Raw genomic sequence first — 14,883 nt, forward strand, 5'->3', positions numbered from 1 at the left:
TGCCCACCAGATATTAAGAATAGCATTTTATGCAATGCTATCTCTCATATTAGATAACATCTATTTTTTACAAACAAAATGGTAAATAACATTATTTTTTTAATCCTAAGTATAACCAAACAGATTCTTCATCCTTCATTTTTAGTAAAATTAGTAAATTAAGGATATTTTTTGAAAACAAAATGCTACTTATGTGATAAAAATAGATTTTTTTTGGGTGAAATCAACCAAGCTTCTTTGCAAATGGGGACCAAACCATTAAGCAGATCCCAGATTGAGAGAACTACTTGAATAAGATAAATTTGGAGGTGGAGAGAGGAGAGTCCAAGGGCTTGATGTCAGATGATGGTAGAAGGCTATGGCCAATTCACCTTTGCCTGAGAATTTAACCTACAATTATACCCTATTTATCAAGTTGAAAAGCAAGCAACCTTTCAAAGGAATGTCCATATGTCATCTTTTACTTTATTTATAAGAAAGTTACCCTGCATTTTCTCCTTTCTATCACTGTGTCACAGACTTCTAAGAAGCGCCTGATAAGAAAGGAAATGAGTTGAATTTCAAGGGGTGGGGATTCACTTATACTTGAAGGCTATTTCCCTTCAAACTTAATCCTTTGATCAATATTACCAACAATCCACGTTACAGAAACATACTTCTTTTTTTTTTTACATTTCCATTTTTTCTCCCCAGAAAGATATTGAAGCATCAAGAACTTGATGTGGCTTCCTTCTTTTCCTCCTAGAACATACTCATAGCTTGCAGAGCTACTCCTCTTTGTCCCTAACACAACATCACTAGCAATCAATTCATAATGGCTCTTAACAGTTGTATCCTTCTCTCCCACCATTTGTATTTAGAGAAAAGGAAAGCCTCTCTTATTGAGCTGAACATCACTAATGTCTAATAATAAAGCTTAAATAGTTAAACTTATAACTGAACAAGTGGACATCACTAATAAAGTAATAAAGCCATCTTGGCTTCTAATAAAGCTTAAACTTGTGAGTTGTACTGAACATCACTAACTTTTGGACTTGAAAACAAGTGTCAAGTAAGGTTTAAAAGCAGTCATAAATTGAACATCATTTCAGCCATTTAATGATAAAATTTAAATGAAAAATTAATGACAAAAATTGTTCATTAATCACTAATCCAAAATTGCTTGCAGCCATTCAAAAATTAGGTGGCCTAATGGACTTTGGAACATCATGTTTGAAGATGAAATGCTGCCATGCTAATGACTCAACTGTCAAAAAACAAACAAGAAAAATTTGTTTTAGATTGTCACATTACTTGGAAAATGAAATTTTAAATTGTAGAAAAAATAATTACACTTGTAAAGATTATTAAGTCTTACCAAAACATCAATCATCATCACTTAATTACACTTGTTCCGTTGTTCCTGAGAATTCTAAAACAAAGAAACAAATATTAGTATGTAACCCAAAAAATTATAGAAGTTATAAATAATATCATAAAATAGAGTTTATTCACAAGATCACAAATATTACATAATGTGATTTCTTCATATTTTTCCACTTCATCTATAGCTTCTCGAATATCAATTGGGATTGGTTTGGACCGTAACCAATCTTGGCCACATATAAGAGCCTCCACCATTTTTGGAGATAGTGAACTCCTAAATGGATCAAGTAAACATCCACTTATGTTGAATGCTGATTCAGAAGCAACTCTAGAAATTAGCATTGCTAAGACATCTCTTACTATTTGAGAAAGTATAGGATACTTTTAAGAATTCATTTTCCACCAAATCAAAATGTCAAATGAATCAATTAGCTTTTCACAACTTTAGGAAAACAAAATTTCACATATATTAATTTATAACAAGGATCCAAAACAATGGCAACATATAACAAGAAATTCAGATTTTCAAGGTTCTCCCAATATTTATCAAACTTTCGTTTCATGCGTTCTACCATAGAACTCAAGAGACTGTCTCCACTCCTAGTCAAATGAACCAACTTAATTTGCAATGCCACAAGTTCATGAAAAAATGCATTCGATGTGACATAAAGAGATACTGAAAACCGCAATGTTACATTATAGAAAAGCTTTAGGAACTTCACAAAACATTTGGCATTATCCCAATCATCATAATTAGGAGGCTGAACATGCTTATTACCTTTCCCTTTTCTTTTCCTATTCCCACCTCCACTCTCCTCTTTTTCATCCTCATCATTGTCTTCAAAGTATAAGAGATATTTTGGGTCATTCTCACCTAGCCGATCAAAAGCTCTTTCAAAATATTCAGTAACTTCCAACATCAAATAGGTAGAATTCCACCTAGTCTCAACATCAAGGCATACAAGATTCTTATTTTCTATTTTTTCCTTCTCAACACACATTTTGAAAGTTTGAATCCTAGATGGAGATAATCTCACATATGTTATTGCATTTTGGATTTTGAGAATAGACTCATGTAAGTCTGCCAATCATTCTTTCACTATCAAATTTACAATATGAGCAGAATATTTTAAATGCATGAATTCATGTTCTAGGATAGTGCATTATCAACAGTAATTGTAAAAATTCCATCAATGCCCCACTTTAGCAAGCAATCCTCAATGGTCTTTCCAATTGTTTCTCCATTGTGATTAGGAACTTGACAAAAGTTTAATTTTTTTTATTCAAGTTCCATTCACTATCAATCCAATGTGCAGTCAAGTACATATAATTTAAATTTTGGATTGATAACCAAGTATCAGTGGTAAGACATATACGTTGATTTTTCATCACTTTTTGCAGTTTCATATTCTCCTCAAGAAAAATTTGCATGCAATCTCTAGAAACTGTGATACGGGATGGGATTGTAAAGTTAGGTTGCAAAGCTCGAGAGTAGTTCTTAAATCTTTCCCCCTCCACAATCCTAAAAGACAATTCATCAATTATAATCATTTTAGAAAACTCCTTTCTAACTTCATCAACACTAAAGGTCACTGATTTTAGCTTACTAGTAGTAAGACCATCTTCTCCTCCTTCATTTTTAGGCTCGAAAAACAATGTCTTTTGCCTTTTATCAACCCTATAGGGATATTTCATGCACTGTTGCTGCAAATGACTCCACATGTTACTAGTGCCATGATTTTTTGTATCACATGAGTAGTCTTTGCCACAATAGTTACATGCAGCTCTAGGTTCATCCTAATCCTCCATTTTAGTGAAATGATTCCAAATTTCTGATTTTAATCTAGAACCTTGCCTTTTGTTCTGCTTAGTGGGCTATGTCCTAGTAATTTTACAAGGAGCAGGGGGATTTTTTATCGGATTTGCAGCCTCAGAATCTTGTTGCTTTGAGACCATTGCTACTGGATCTTCAACTTCAGCACATTTCAACTTCATTTAGGATCCATCTGAAAACAAAATACCATTATAAATTTATAATGATTATTGAGTTTCTCAAGATGAACATCCCTAATGTAACAAATTAAGAAAAAAAACAACTAATTGGTTATAATCGAAAAACTATATATTTTTTTTCATCTAACATCAATAAAACTGGAATATATAAAATAATAAAAATGTGTTTCACAAAATATATTTTTGGAAATATATATTCTGATATTATATATATCTGATATATTTCAGATATATATTTGTGAATATATATATATATATATATATATATATATATATATATATATATATATATTTCAACTTTATTTCTGAAATATACATATTATATATAAAATTTCATAATATATTTTCTGGAATATATTTAAAACTGAAATATATAAAAATATAGTTTTTGTGCAAATTATGAAATCACTATAAATATCTCTTACTATATTTCAAAAATATATATTCCAAAATATATCAGATATATATTTATGGAAATATATATCTCAGCTTTATTATATATTTCAGATATATTACTATATTTCAGATTTATATATATATATATATATATATATATATATCGGAAATATACATATGATATATAATATTTCAGAATATATTTATTTAAAATTGAAATATACATATTATATATAATATTTCAGAATATATTTATTTAAAATTGAAATATACATATTATATATAATATTTCAATGAGAATATATTTATTGGATATACATTTAAAACTGAAATATATATATTTCGGAAATACACATATTATATATAATATTTCAAAATATATTTTCTAGAAATATATTTAAAACTGAATTATATATTTTAGAAATATATAATTTAAATTAAAACCGAAGTATATATTTAAATAGATTAGGTTTTTCATACAAATTGGAGTTTTTTTGTGCAAATATATCATAAATAACCAGATTTTTTTTCAAAGCTTAAACAAAACACAAATAAAATATCAACTTATAACATGCATTAAATTTTAAAAATATTAAATAAAAAATAGTAACCTTTGAATGACTGAATGTGATGCTTGTTGCTTAAGTCTTGAGAAGTCGAGAGTTGAGACTTGAGTTCGAGTGATGTCTTGAGTGATGGAAGAGCCAAGTTGAGAGTTGAGAGAATGAGATGGGAGAGCCAAGTTCGAGTGATGTCTTGAAGTTGAACAATGAACTTGAATTTTCAAAATTTTGATTCTTGAGAGTCAAATTGTATTAGAAAAAGAAGAATGCTTGAGTTGAGGGGTTAAGGGCGGACCAAGTTAGTAAGTTACTAAGAAAAGAGAGTCAAATTGTATTAGAGAAATAAGACTAAAATTTGGAAATTTCAAGAATGCTTCTAATCTAAGTAAAAAATGACACCTAATTGTAATTGCCTATTTGGTGTAAAGGACCTTAGAGACTAGGATCCTTTCTTTAAACCTTTCCAAAAAATGCAAGAAGCTATCATCTAAAGGAGGAAAGGTGTAGGGAGTAAGACTTGGGATTCCTTGTCTTGCAATGCTTTTCATTAATGGCATTCTTAAAGAGAAGACTAGAAACTAAGTTAGGTTGTAACGAGGATAGAGACAACCTAGTTAAGTAATAACTAATAAGTAACTGGAAGCTAAGTTACAGTTAGGTTGTAATTACTAAATAGGAACTAAGCTGGTTTGGTTTTCGAACTGAACCATCGGTTTATGCTTTTTTGTAACCCAAAACCGATCGATGCTGAAGAAAACTCAGCCAGCTCAGGTTGGGTCGGACCGGGTTGGTCAGTTTGGTGGGTTTGGGTCTTCTTATGAACAACCCTAGCCAATGATGTTTGTAGAAGTGTTATGGCTGAAATCTTTGCTTGATGAGTTGGGAATTGACTATGAGAAACCTCTGGTGCTGTATTGTGATAATCAAGCTACAATTAACATTACTTGCAACCCAATACAGCATGACAGGACTAAACATGTCGAGGTGGACAAACACTTTATCCGAAAGCGAGTTACATCTCATGAGGTGTGTCTTCCTTATATTGTTTACCGTTTATTTCTTTATATTACAATTATGGTAGTTGGGCCTACTGGGCCATATTTGTTTTCTTTTGTTTTTTTAAGTAGGGGTATTAGAGTAACTCTACTTTTTGTAAAGTTATAAATATAAATAAGATTCAGTAGGGTGGCAAGAATAATCTAACCACACCCTTTCTCTTCTCTCTTCTCTCTTCTCTCTTCCCTCTTCTTCTTCTCTTCGAACCTAGGGTGACTTTTCTTCTTCTTCTTCTTTGTAAATTACATCATAAAACATATATTTTTCTTATTCTTTTATTCAAGTACAGTGAGAGATATTGGTATCTTGTGTTTCTACAACCTCTGATCATCATGTGTCTAGGGTTCAATGGTATGGTCTGATCGGTTCAGAGGTGTTAGGATCAAGGATATTTGGGCTACGGGTGTTTCAGGCTAACGAGATGGCTCGAATGAGAATCTTAGTCTAGTAGAAGGGTGAACATAGGAATCCAGGGTTGAAATTTCTTGGGTAAGTGTTTTAGGAGGTTTGTGGTTTGATGGTGGTTTCTCATCTAAAGGTCAAGGTGTAAATGGGGGTTAGTCGTAGCCATCAGATTGATAGTAGACATGTTTAATAAGGGATTTATAGGCTTTTGGAGTGAAATTTGGGTTTTAGGGGTGGGATTTGGTGTTTCAGAGATATTGAGATGGTTTGATCAAGTGTTCAGGTTAAATTGGCAGTTTAGATGATGGATCGAGTAAAAATCGAGTGCTAACAAGCATGATTTCAATAGATTATGGATTGAAATTGAGCAAAATCCAAAAGGAGAATGGGCATCTCTTGAAGATCACTACTACACCGAACTGTCTGTTTCAGCAATTAAAATAACGTGGTTTTTCAATGTCAGCTAATATTTTTCATCATGCGTATGCATCGACATTACCACCTTCATTATTAGAAATAGGCTTAAGATACATTGAAGAACAAACACCATATGAACTCCTTGAGTTGGTGTATGTTTTGAAGGATTGTAAGGAAGATGCATTGATGGTTGCTGTAATAGAAGAAGTTGAATGTAATCTAAATCTTCCTAATGAGGAAAATGCCCAACATTGAGTAGCGTTAACTGGTATTAAGGGGGCGTTCTTTTTTCGGATTTTGAGAGGGGGGAAAGTTGGTCAATGGGATTTTGGTTTCCATTGACCAAGAATCCCATGTTCTTTTTTCAGATTTATGTGGGGACTAGGGAAAGTTTATTTTCCTGGGTATCACTTTCCCAGGTAAGTAATACCCGTCTCCAAGGTGGGTAAATAACTTTCCCACCTAGGGGGAAAGTTGCCAACACTTGAATGGGACAAAAATGCCCTTTTTAATAATGGATTTTTATGGCTAAAATGGTAATTGCCTTATTTACATGGCAAATAAAAGAACATAGGTAAATGCACTTACCCGGGTAAGTGCTTCATAGGAAAAACTTACTCGGATAAGTAACCAAAAAGCGAACGAGACCTAAGTTTTTGTTTTATAACATGTATCACCATTTTTAATGTTTAGCATATAACTAAACTAATTTTGTTTTTTAAAATGTTTAGGTGGTCTCACATGGAGCATTTTTGTTGCTAGTGAATGAAAAAAAAGAACAAAGAATTTTGAGACATTTTTAGGATATTTGACAAAATTTTAACTTTAATTTTAGATCGACTTTGTTGAACTTTTGAAACATTTTTATACATTTGACAGTTTTATTCAATTTATTGATCTTTTGAGACATTTTTATATATTTGTTTATATTTAGGGTGGTATTTACTATTGTTGAGAAACTTCAATTTTATATTTAATACAAAATGGTATTTGGTCATACACCAATTTTTAAAATGCATCTTTAGGTTCCATATTAGGGCCTTAAGGGGCTCTTTGTAAAAAAACATTCAATATTCATACATACCAATCAAGTTATAGATTTATAAGGGTTGTAATATGCTATTTTTTGATTCTCAAGTAACTCTTTACTTACTTATAAGTAAATTAAAAATATTTTAATTATGAAATATAGATATATTGAATTTGTTCCTTTATGTTTTTCACAAGGTGATGACGTAGAAGTGAAGTTATTTAATACAAATATTGACAAATTTTTGCATTTGCTTATTGAAGGATTTGTATAATATATTTTTATGGTTAAGAATTCGTTGTGGTGACATTTAATATATTATAAGTAGAAATACTATACAATTGCACTTTATAAGTATTATATAAATTGTAACAAGTATGAGAGATTGCACCAAAATACAATTTTGTGTCATTTAACAAAATTTCCAAGTATGAAGACAATAATATATTTATAAGTATGTATAAATTCTTTTTATACTAAATATTATTGGTATGTTTAAACATTAATTTATCTTAACAATATTATTCACAATAGATGTCATTGGAGTAATTATTAATGTTTGTTGTACTTCCAAAGTGTACTCAAATGCAATAAAAAGAGATACCTTTTATTGGATTATCAGTAAATAAATATAATTGTTATTATCTTTGTACATAATGTTGATAAATTTAATTTATTTAGTTTTAACATTATTTTTGTAAAAATAATATGTTAGTACTGATAAAATTTCCTCTATAGAATCATTTTGCATATGCTATTGATTTATACCTCCTAGCAATGAAAGAATATACCATGATTATTGTTGGAAATTATGTGAAAGTGAGGCATTATAGAGGTAATTTTGATTTTAACTTTTTGAAATTATACAAATATCTTCCTTAATTACTTATGTATGAAAACATGATAATATGGCAATTCATTATTACTTCTGTTAAAAACACAAAATTGGCTTTCAATCCTTTCATTGTAGAAGAATAGGGTATTCGATCATGGTAGCTAAATTTTAATTATATCTATGTACATAGTATTTTAATTTATATTTATAAACTAATTGAATTTTTTAATATATATTTTTAAAATAGTGATTACAATATTTTTTGTTGGAGCCTCAACAACAGTGATGAAGCAATTAGAATGGTTTAACATTATTTTAATAATTTAGAGTTTAATTGATTTTATCTTTTTATGTGAATGTTGATGAACTACATTAACTTTCTTTTTCCATGAATTATATTGTTTATGGTTATGATTATTTCCATGTACTATCCAATGGATTTTGTTTTGCCCATTCTTATTATAATTTATTTTAGTTATTTTAATTTGTTTATAAGTTTTTGATTTTTTTGGTAAATGTTCAGAATTCTTGATTGTTTCATTTTTTATTAACAAAACCCATGCATTGGGTCCCTTGCTAGCTAAATTAGGGTTGTCAATGGTTCGAGACAAAATAGAACCATTCCAAACCGATTGTTAAATCAATAGACCCAGAATCGAACCAGATCCTAATGGTTCTATAAAATTAGAACTAGTACCGGTCCCACTGGTTATCGGGACAATCGGGTCTGGCCTGATAAGAATCGATTAAATTTAAAAACTATTAAAATCTGTAGTTTGTAAACAAAGAACATTTTATTCAATAACCAAAACTATTTAAAAAATGTTAAAATCTGTAGATTTTTTAAAAATTGTTACAATTATAGACAATAATATAATACAAATTTCAAGAATGCCATGAAAGCTATGAAGATAATAGCAGGTAATTGGTCTAATTATTGAATATTTAATTGGCTTTGGCTGTCTCGAACCGATAATAATCGGGACACACAATAAAGAACCAGAACCGACCTAGTGGGATAGAATTCTGAACCAGAACCGACATAATTGGTTCGGTCGGTTCGGCTCTATCGGATGGACCTGGCCCATTGACAGCCCTGTGTTAAACCCGTAGCCGTAAAGGCACATTCTCTCTCTCTCGCTCTCTCTCGGTTACCGACATGGGAAGCACGACCTCTCTTCCTCCTGTTCATTCTCTATCCTCTCCTTCTGCAATCACGTCATTCTTGCTGAACTTTCGGAGTCAAACAACCACCCCGTCTGGAGCCGGTTGGCTTACAAAGAACGTTTGGGTCGGGCTTGCATCTCTGAGAAAATGGCACTTTAAAGATTTTCTATCAAGTAGCAGCTTCATCACAATCCGATCATTGAGAGAGAGTTGGAATTGAAAGGTCATGTTGATCTGGTGTTTTTTCAAAACCACTGTACGATCCTAATCTTTTTTTTTTTTTTTATCCTGACTTTTCTTTCGGTGTTAATGGGAGCGAATTTAGGTGGAGATTTGTTCCCCGTTATGGGGATTCTTTTGCATTATCATCGGTTCCTCATGGGGACAAGAAGTCAAGTGCATCAAAACGTTTTGAGCAGTCATCAGCGCTTCTCATCTCTTCAATTCTTTAAGGAACCTTGCGGTCATATTAATTGGCATAGCTTTTCTGCATCCTATTTGGCTTTACGCTTTACTTGGCCTCAAGAATCCAAGCAGTCTCAGGTATGATTTGTTTCGCTTGTATCATTGGTGTTCTAATCCTAGTTTTTAACCTATGCTTTCTAATTTCCACAATGATACTTCGGAAATTTTGAGGTTGGGATCATATCACTGAACCCACTCGGTTGATTCTTGGTATCAGATTTTTTTTTTCTTTGAATTGTTTTGGGAAAGGAGCTTCCTACTGTGCTGGCCGTGTATGATGGTACTCTGTAATCCTTTAATTGACAAGACAAAAAAATGTTCTTAGTTTTGATCTGATGAGATTTCAATGTTTCTCGCCATGTGATCGCTGTTGTGATCAGCACCTAATTTCTTAGTGTGAATCTCATCTATTTCCTTGTTGGTGATTTTGTCCAGAGAGTTTTGAGATTGATGAACGACTAATGGATTGAAAATAAGTCGAACACCTTTTCAGTTCTAGTTTGTGAACCACTAACCTAAGAGTTTAATCCACTTATTTAAAATACGATAACAGATTATGGTAGATTGATTTATAACGATTGAAAACGTGGCTCACCCACGTAGCACTAATTAGGTTCATACGACTTTATTCACAGGGTTTGCTTTGTTTTCATCATTGTGAAAGTTGTATAGACAGGTTTTCAGTCTGAAACCTATTGAATACTATTGAGATGATATCTGTGTTTACATCATATAGAATCCATGCACTTAGAAATTAATTAATGAACCCTGCTAAGATCCTAATTGTAGGGTTTTGACTTGTTAAAGATCGAACAGTGTATCAAGCAAATCTGGAAACAACACATGCTCATGTAGCCTGATTCCTGGATTTGTCTGGACACCTCCCCTTGATCACCATGTTTTGTGTATAAACAGAGCAGTAACATAAGATTCTGGACTCCATTTTCAAAACGAAGCATGGGAAGATAACTTCATAGTTGTTGAAACTTGAACCATGCAAAGTACCATACCTTAGTCACCCAGACATGGGAAATACTGTTTCATGGTTGCTAAACCCAAGGACTCATGTACATGGTTTGACTTGCTAGTGAGAATTACTACTTGTATTAGAAACTTGGGTCATTAATAGCCTTAGAAATGCCATCCTATCCTCCAGTTTGATGTAACCTGATTCAAGTTCTTGTTGTATCTTCTCAATAGGTCCAGTTCAACTGCATGTTTTCTTTACTCCCACTACGGTCTGGTTTACTTGATTAGCCGTGTTTTGTATGTTGGGTGCCAGTCTGTAAAAATAGTCCTATGCTTGTGTTTGTGGATATTCTAACATTTTGAGGATGAGGACAAGTGGGAGTAGGAAATTTTCTTAGACATAGGATGTAAAGTAGATTTCCTAATTCCTTTTTTTTTCTAAGCAATAGGCAAATCAAGGTCATTAGAGTAGAAGAGTTAACAAGGATAGGAGAGGAATTAGCAATGGGAACAATGGGTAAGGAGTTACCTGAATGTAGATCCATTTGAGGCAATTCTAGTGAGATGATTTTGGTGGGCTCTTACCTATGGCAACCATATCTTTCTTCCTATCCATCTGCCTTTAGAATTCTTGCAAAGTAGCAGTAGGAAGGAGAATGGTGACCATAAGAGGAAGAAGTATCTCTTCTATACTTGTATTCTTCCCTTAAAGAGAGAATGGGGGAAATAAAGGAGTATCTTCAAAAAAGGTAATATCATGGTGTTGTGACATGTCATAGGTTAGATCATAACATTTGTGTCCCTTATGAGTAGAAGAATACCCCAAGAAAACACTTGATAACTTTGGGATCAAGTTTAGACCTGTGTAGACCCAAGACATGAATGAAACAAACATAGCCAAAGACTCAAGGAGGTAATGAAAAAAGGGATTGACTAGGAAAGAGAAGAGAAAAAGGAGACTGGAGTTAAGGCTATGGGATGGCATTCTATTTATAAGATAAGCATGATTTCATCCCAAAAGTGACAAGGAATATTCATGTGGTACAATAATACACAAGTAACTTCACACAAATGTTTGTTTTTCCTTTCAGCCACTCTATTTTTGTTGAGGCGTTTAGTTACATGAACTTTGATGGGTGACACCTTTTCTGGTTAATGCATTTATATCTTTTTCAAAATATTCTTTGCCATTGTCTGATCTAAGGATTTTGATGGACTTCTCAAATTGAGTAAGGATCATGTGGCGAAAATTCTTTACAATCCCAAAAATCTCATATCTAGATTTAATCACATACTGCTAGGTACATCTAGTGCAGTCATCCACAAAAGTAATAAGATATTGAATTCCACCCATAGCAATAACAGGAAGAGGTCCACACATGTCAATATGAATAATATTAAAAGAAACCAAACTTCTTTTATTACTAGTATAAAAAATTGTTCTACAATGCTTGGAATATTCACAAACTTCACACTAAAGACTAAACATAGACACAAGCTTAAGCAACTTAAGAAAAAAGAACTCTCGAGGACTGAAAATTAAGATGACCCATTCTAGAATGCCACAAGTAGATTCTAGATTTATTAGGACACTGACTAGTGGGCTGCAAAGTAGATGGGTGAAAAGTGGAATCTAGAAGGTAGAGACAATCAACTTCAAGATCTCTGATCATCCCTCTCTGTGTTTGAGTTGGTAATCAAATTAGGTAAATGAAAAACAGATGAAAGGATAAGATTAGAATCCAAATGGGTATCTTGCTTTCCAGAGATGTCAACTAACTTCTATTACTGGTTAAACATGCAATGATTGTCCGAGATGTAATATGACAATTCTGTTTTAGTAGGGTGAATGTGTATATGAAGGGTGAGTGATAAATATTTCAATTTAATAGCTTGTCAATTAAATAATTAAATGCAGTGGAATAATAAATGTAGTAAGCATAAGAGACAAGGAGAAGAGGGTACCTGGATATATAGTGGTTCGGCTCTCCTAGCCTATATATGCTCCTCAAGGAAACCCCCTTGAGAATTTCAATCCACTATTCCATTGAATAGTACAACAAACCAGTTTTAACAGGTGTAATTACACTGTTTTTGATCAGTGTTCACGGGTTCTTGGCACATCATTTCCAACCAGTGTTCACGGGTGCTAGTCACACATACACAACCAGTTCTTATGATGCTTGGTTACACCATACTTTGCAGATTGACAAAGTGTCTGCTACACGAGATCACACTTGCTTTCATAGACAGAGTTCTTGAGATATTACAGTGTAAGTTCAACAATATAACCCTCTTTGATCAGATAGAACAATGCAAGCACAAACTATTCAACTCGGGCTAGATGGAGCTTCAACAGATTCTACAAATTTACTTAAAGCTCTCTGATTTGGTCTTTCTGTTTTTTTTTTGATGAGTATGACTTGGTCTTTCTGTTTTTCCCCCACTTTCATTTTCTTAAAGATTTTAATCTTTCAAGTTCTAAAATTTCTGATCCTCTTAGAAAATCACTTTCAAATTGATTCAATTGGGCTTAAATACTCAGTCCCCATAAGTTTACCATTGCTCAAAGTTTGAACACTTAATGCTCATTTTACCATTTTAAATTTGGGCATTTAATGCGGGCTCAACGGATAGAAAATTCAAATAGAGTAACACATAGGGGATGTCTCTTTATAAGTCAGGACCACCCCTTAATCACCCAAAATTTTGTCTCAACATTCAAACTCAAGGGTTGATTACTCATCCCTTAGAGGTTGTCCCTTTAAACCCAAAATATTACATTTCAAAGTTCAAATCCTGGGGGGATATCCCCATATTACCATGGGTCGTCTCATGAGCCAAGGCCAATTCTATCACTATTCCAAATGCGGAAGAGTTGTCTCTTGATGCTTAAAACTTTAATGCTCATTATTCTTTTTGGCAAAGATTGATTCACAGACCGAGGGATGAACTATGGTGGAAATTTCATCTCAGCTGAGGGGTGAACTATGGTGAGAAGTGTGTACAAATGGAAAATTCTCTGTTAAATCATATTATATGCTTTCAGCCGGACGAGTTCAGACTCAAATCAACTTGATGGTTTGTGGAGAAATCCGGTGCCCCCAAGAGTTGAAACTTTGGTGTGGCTGGTGGCAGTGGATAGCATCTTGACTGTGGATCACCTGAAATCAAGAGTCTTCAATATGGCTAACAGGTGCTGTTAATGCAAAGAACAAGTGGAGAATGTCAGTCATTTATTTTTCTCCTGCAAGATTGCTGGTTTCACGTGGAGAATGTTCACTGCTATGTTTGAGGTCTCTGATTTTCATCCAAATTCAGCTGCAGAAATCTTCTCTTCATGGCCTAAGTTGAGAGAAGAAGATGAAGGTGATATGGAAATGCATTCCATTGGCTATATGTTGAAACGTATGGAAGGAGAGGAATAGAAGAATTTTTGAAGACAAAACTTGCAGTTTGGATAGGATTGTAGCTTCTGTCAGCAGATCTGTGGCAGATTGGGTTATGGTACTCCCAGAATTCAGACAAATTGATAAAGAGGACCTGGGGGAAAAGTTAGGGGAGGTTTTAGGTTTTTCAAATGTGTAATTTTTTTGATCAATATTCAAATGTGTAATTTGAAGAACTTATTTTGATTTCTAATTTATTTTAATTGTTGTTGTAAGCGGGTGATTCCTTATCACCTAATAGATTGTATTCTTTTTTGTTTCAGTGAAATTTTATTTTACCTATCAAAAAAAAAAAAAGCTAAAACTTAACCACAGTAAGTACCAAAGTCTAGGGGAACTTGGGTAAATCTCCTAAGGTCCAATCTATGGGGGAAAACACTCCTTCAAGCCCTTCATCAATGCATATGAGCTAATAATGAGAAAGACCCTAAATGGTCAGGTTTAACACTTAAGCCACAGCTAAGTGACTACTTGTTCAACATGCTTTGACATATCAGCACATGGGCAGTACTCGTACTTGATCTTGGTTGCTTGAACTGAAGAACCTTTGAAGCTTGAGCAGTACGCCTTCCTTTCTTCTTCTTTGCAAGATGCTAATGATGTAACTCTTTAAAACTTGATAGCATACCTTACTTTCTTCCTTTCTTCTTCTTTTGAAAATGTTATATTCTCCTGTTTGTCTAATATAGAACTAATGAGCATACAGAGTTATTTGGAGAAGATTCAATACATTCATGTGAAATCAACCATTTA

The 14,883-nt window shown here is 32.9% G+C and overlaps 1 long non-coding RNA gene across 2 annotated transcripts; it reads left to right on the top strand.

The window, feature by feature from the left end:
* Positions 1-9,194: 9,194 nt before the first annotated feature.
* LOC148802318 (uncharacterized) lies at positions 9,195-14,377 on the top strand. 2 transcript variants are annotated; one of them, XR_016082013.1, is made up of 2 exons: positions 9,195-9,503; positions 9,573-14,377. It is a non-coding gene; the product is annotated as an uncharacterized LOC148802318 (long non-coding RNA). The 2 variants fall into 2 exon arrangements; XR_016082012.1 differs by having other exon boundaries at positions 9,195-9,470.
* Positions 14,378-14,883: the final 506 nt, after the last annotated feature.

Source organism: Nelumbo nucifera, chromosome 2 (genome assembly GCF_055504915.1).
Source record: "Nelumbo nucifera cultivar China Antique chromosome 2, China Antique-T2T, whole genome shotgun sequence".
Classification (NCBI taxonomy): Eukaryota; Viridiplantae; Streptophyta; class Magnoliopsida; order Proteales; family Nelumbonaceae; genus Nelumbo; species Nelumbo nucifera.